This window comes from Corvus brachyrhynchos, unplaced genomic scaffold, assembly GCF_000691975.1.
Source record: "Corvus brachyrhynchos isolate BGI_N302 unplaced genomic scaffold, ASM69197v1 scaffold130, whole genome shotgun sequence".
Taxonomy (NCBI): Eukaryota; Metazoa; Chordata; class Aves; order Passeriformes; family Corvidae; genus Corvus; species Corvus brachyrhynchos.
This window is the reverse complement of record NW_008236193.1, coordinates 805005-810860: the sequence shown is the minus strand read 5'-3', so window position 1 is coordinate 810860 and position 5856 is coordinate 805005.

The window sequence follows — 5856 nt, the reverse complement described above, 5'->3', positions numbered from 1 at the left end:
CTGCCCCCGGGGGGTCCGCGGGCTTCGTGCCGCGCAACAGCAGCGTACCAAAAAAACGCCCCCCCCAAAAAAAACCAAAAAAAGGGGAAAATCTGCACACGAGGAGCTGGAGTGAAGACAAAGCAATGAAAAGTTCTTCAGGAAAGCGTGTAAACCAACAGCTACTGCAGCTGCAGTGGCCAAATTGCCCACTGTGGTACTGCCAGGAGAGGTGTCTGCCTCCCGCTGCCAAGGAATACCCACCTGGGAACCCCAGCTTTGGGAATGAGGCACCACCCAGCAGCTGAATTCCGGCAGCTCGTGTTCCTCGCCATTCCAGTATCCACATGCTGGAAAACACCAAGCACCGCAAGGCAGCCTCCTTCCCAAAGCAAGTCAGAGGAATCAATTCTCCTTTAATGAATGATATGTTAGATTTTTGTTAAGAATCCTGCTTAGAGCAGCAGCCGGGAAGGGATCAGTGTCGGACTTTACAGCAGGGGTGTCCACACAGGAGTGCGTCTGCTCTCTCCAGCCACTGCTGTGGTCTGACATTAAACTTGGTTTGCGTCAATAGCCAGTGATTCCTCCAGTCCTCAGTTGGCAGTAACTTAGAATCCTGGAATATCCTGAGCTGGAAGGGACCCACAAGGATCATTGATCCAACCCCTGGCCCTGCACAGACACCCCAACAACCCCAGCCTGGGCATCCCTGAGAGCGCTGTCCAAACTCTCCTGCAGCTCTGGCAGCCTCGGGGCCGGGCCCATTCCCTGGGGAGCCTGGGCAGTGCCCAGCAGCCTCGGGGGGAAGAACCTTTCCCTGAGCTCCATGCCCAGCCCTGACCCAGCTCCAGCCGTTCCCTGGGCTCCTGTCCCTGTCCCAGAGCAGAGCTCAGCCCCTGCCCCTCCGCCTCCCCTCGGGAGGAGCTGCAGCCCCCAGGAGCCTCCCCTCAGTCTCCTCTGCTGCAGCTGAACGAGCCAAGTGCCCTCAGCCGCTCCTCAGACCCTTCCCCAGCTCCGTGTCCCTCCTTTGGACACTCTCCAACAGCTTTGGACCCTTCTGATCTTGTGGTGCCCAGAGTGCCCCCAGCACTGGAGGTGAGGCTGCCCCAGTGCAGAGCAGAGCGGGACAATCCCTCCCTGGCCTGGTGCCCCCCAGGACACGGTGGCCCTTTGGGCTGCCAGGACACACCGGGGACTCAGATCCAACTTGGACCAACCAGGACCCCCAGGTCCCTTCCCACGGCGCTGCTCTCCAGCCTCTGATTCCCAGTCTGTCCCTGCATCCAGGGCTGCCCCATCCCAGGGCAGATCCAGCACTTGCCCTGTTAAACATCACATGGTTGGTTATTACTTATTTCCTTTTTTTTTTTTCCTAAGTCAGGGGTCACTCGTTTCGAGCTCCCTCGTTTGGAAAGCAGAGGAGCTTGAGGGAGGATGTGAGAGATGTCACGGATGAGAGAGAAGCCCACACCCCCATAATGGGGTGCAAATTGTCCAAACTTGGGCATAGAAACTAGAAACAATTTCCAAGAGCCAGGTGTGCCAGTAGGTGCTGGGTTACATTTGCTTTGTTCAGAAAGATTTAAGATCCATGAGGGTGGAGGTGGTGTCTTTAATTTGATCAGTGCTGAGCTTTGCCCTGAAGGCATTCCAGCTCCACAGGGATCGGTCTGGGGTTTGGTAGTTCATGTTGTCACCTCTGGGCTCACAGGTAGGAAATGTCTCGCTCTGCTATTGCTGTTATTTCCTGCAATCTTGCACAAAAGAGATGGAAAACTTCCAATACCCACTATTGATCAAACCCACGCTATTTTCCATAAGTGCACTTCTCTAGTTTTTTTTTTTAATCAAACACCCCAAACCTCACAACCCAGCTCAACTGATGCTGTTGTAACCAAAAACTTTTACTGACATGGGGCTTTGGAGTGCAAAAGGGAAACTGAAGCACGGTGAAACCTTCAGTGTTTTTTTTAAGAATGAACTGGCAGAACTGGGAGCAAGTGGAGCTGTGGGTTTGGATGTGGAAGGGGATCCCTGAAATGTCCTCTGGACCTCAAGCTGAAGGTATCAGGAGGTAGAAAATCAGTTTTCACTGGCACCAATTTGTGCAAGGGAAACACTCTCTCCTAGGACTGCGTGAAATGTTTGGGCAGAAATGAACTCTTGAGCCCAAGGGAAAATATTCCAGTGTTCCTCTGGGAACACTGCCAAGGTGAGGTATTTGCAGGTATAGCCACCAGCTGCAGGTGGATTCAGCTGCCAGAGATTCCGGGTTGCCCCAGGACGAGCAGATAATCCAAAAAATCACCAAAATCAGTTGTTGTCAGACATGGAAGGAAGCAGCAGGATATCCTGACAAAAACTCTTGATTTCACCCTGCAGGTATCCCTAGTTTGAAGCTTCCTACTCTGCACTCCCAGAGCCAACAGAGGAGCTTATTCCAGAGCAGGATTTGCCATGGAATTCCCAACCCAGGAGCCCCAGCAGAGGCTCTTCCAGGAGAAGAGACCAACAAGGGCTGTTGCAGGCTCCCAGTGCCGAGGTGGCTGCAGTAAAAAACCCCTGTCCCATCTCCACTTACACATTCCACGGGGAAAGTCAAGTGGGGGACCAACAAGAACAAACACTTGGAAGAGGCAGGCAGGCAGGGATGCAAAGCACAGGCATTTTCAAAGCTACATCATCAACCCACAGCTTGTTTGATGTCTGTAAATCCAAAGGAACCTCTGTGCCCTCTCCAGGTTTGGAAGGGGAAGCTTTTCCCCCTCTGTCAGGTTGTTGTCTTTTAATTTGCTCCTCTAGCATATGTGCCATTCATAGCTCATTATGAAAATAATTAACTGTTAGAAGAGAGGCAATGCTAGGATATTAAAAATTGGAAAGATCACCCATGCCACTTGAACAGTAATTATTTGAATTTTAACAGAGTTGCCCAAGAATGCAGAAGGTATTTTCAAGAGTGTTTCTTGCTCTTGTAGCAGGAGAAATATAGCAATTAAATTAGTTATACACTAATCCTAGGGTTAATTAACAATAAATCCATCATTGGAAATGCTGCACGAAGAACAAGCAGCTGAACAATCCCCAAACAAATCCAAGGTCCTTACACTCCTTGCAGTGCTGCCTGTGCACACGGCTGGGATTTTAAATACGTTTTTCTCCTTTCAGTATCTCCCAATCTCACCTGCCCTCTGTCAGCGGGGCTGTGTAAAGGTGACTGCCACCACTGACTGCCAGCTCAGGGACCCCAGGGTCCTCAGAGGGTTGGACACCACAGACCCCCAGCTTCAGGCTTCCCAAAGAACTCCAAGCCATGGGAACAGGTCAGTCACCCATGGGAACAAGGCAAACCCAGGGAATTTCTGAGGCAATTACACCCATCCTGTCCAGGTGTGTTACACAGGTAAGAGCAGGGACTGAGCTGTTCAGACCTGAGCTTACAATCCTGCTGCCGTGCAAGGACAGGCTGACAGAATCTCCACTTTCCAGGCATAATTTGGCTGGAAATGGATCAGTATCAACACCCCAGTGTATGGCAGGGGGCAGCTGTTGACAAACCGAAATGGATCAGTATCAACACCCCAGTGTATGGCGGGGGCAGCTGTTGACAAATACATTCTCAGTATCCTGAGGTTAAGGGGAGGCTTTCGCCTCCTGCGAGTCAGTCAAGAGCACTGCTGGAGCGGGGAGTGGGACAGCCTGAGGAAACAGCGCCGTTATCCCATTATTCCATAAGCTTCTGTCCCACTGGGCTCCCAGGGAAGCTGCCCCGAGGCTGCCAGAGCTGCAGGAGCGTTTGGACAGCGCTCTCAGGGATGCCCAGGGTGGGATTGTTGGGGTGTCTGTGCAGGGCCAGGGGCTGGACTTGAGGATCCCTGTGGGTCCCTTCCCGCTCAGGATATTCCAGGATTCTGTGATTGCATCTTACTGGACACAGCAGAGCAGCAAAGGCAGTTTTTGCATGTGAAAATGATATTCTTTGCCCCCAATTAATTAACAGCGATGTTGCTGAAGGAACACTAAGAAATTTTACTGTTAATTAAGTAGTCCAAGTGTCCTGCATAGTGCCACTGTTTGGGCAGGTTTTCCAACAGTTTTCCATAGAAACATCCCTGAAGGTGACACAGCCCTGACAGCAACACACAGGCAGCACAGCTACAACTCGGATTTTCCCCTGAAGAGATTCAAACCTTGCATTACAGCCAAACATTCTAGCAAGATGAAATTGGGCACTAAGCAGTGAGAAAACAGTGACCCTGTTCTCACACAGAGGAAGTTTGTTTGTAAATTCTGGTCTTTGCGAAAAGGGATGAACTTTTCTCCCGAGTCTGAGTCATCTGTGACTGAGTGGCAGAGACCAGAGCAAAATAATCCTCACTCTTCCTTTTTCTAACAGCTAAAACCTCTCATCTAAAGGGTTGTGGGAGGGGTTTTCTAACAGCTAAAAACTCTTGCCTAAAGGGTTGTGTTTGGGGGTTGTTTCATCACTGATTTTTGTCCACAAATAAACAGATCTATGAATTGAGGATACAGGTTCTTTTTCTACTCAAACCCCGCCTTAAGAACTGAGCAGCTCTCTGAACCCCTGGTTTTCACCCTGGTACAAAGAAAGACACCCAGGATTTGGGGCCTCCCTTCCTCAAGCCCCTAGATTAAGCCAGAAAAGCTTAAAAACCAGACCATTTAAGGGGTCCATGAATTGATGTTAAAAACCCCAACTCCTTTCTTCAAACTAAATTTCAGGAATCTGTTACCATGAAACTATGCTAGCTATGAAAAGCTAACTGTATCCATGAGGCCACAGCGATCTAGGAATGATGAGCCTAAAATCAACACATCACTAAGAGTAGCTCAAGAGCTGTAATTGATATAAATAAATCATCAAACCCAGCATCCTAGCAGCCAGTGGTTGATTCCCAAGGAACCTGCACAGGAAAAGAGGCAAACACATGGCAGACCTGCCTCAGGACACACAGTCCAACGAGCTGAAGACATAACACTGTGCCCAGAGCAGCTGTGGCTGCCCCTGGATCCCTGGAAGTGTCCAAGGCCAGGCTGGAGGGGGCCTGGAGCAACCTGGGATAGTGGAAGGTGTCCCAACCCAAACCAGTCTGTGATTCCATGGTTCTATAGCCCAAAACCAAACCAGGGGTCTGGTCTTAAGAATGTGGACTAAGAAGGTAACACACAAACACACACACAAAAAAACCCAATCCAACCCCCCAAAAATCATTCACTTGGTTTATTTTGTATACCAGGTTTATAAATTACTCCCATCAAGGCAAGAGGTGCTGGGAAAGTGCTCAGAGGAAGTGGTCAGTGAAGATGAGTTTGTTCATGGGAGAGAGAGACACACACCACAACTTGCAGAATCTGTATTGGGCATTTCAGGGTCACCCCCAAGCAGGGTCCCAGTGGACGGATGGCTCCGAACACTCCCTCCAGCAATAACATTCCTACAACAAACACAGAGCAGTCGTTAGCAGAGCTTCCTGCACAGTGCCACAGCAGCCAACATGAGAGGTTTCAAAAGCCTCCAGTACCCAGGCAAGAAGTTTCTGGTACAGGAGCTGATCCAGGTGCAGGTGTGCAGGCCTGGAATCGCTTTGGAAGGGAGCACAGGCCACCACAGACACATTCCCTTTCTCAGCTCCTCTTCCCACAGGGTTGACACAATGTTCTTACTCCACAACAGAAAACACAAACTGCTGGCTCAGGAATAGAGCTGTGTTCCTACTACTGACCATTTTTAAGTAAAGAAAGCCCTTAAAAGGTAATTTAATTGCCTCTACATAACCTGAGAGCTTTTCCACTTGAAAACTTTTCTCCAGCCAGGTTGGATGGGGCTTGGAGCAACCTGGGACAGTGGAAGGT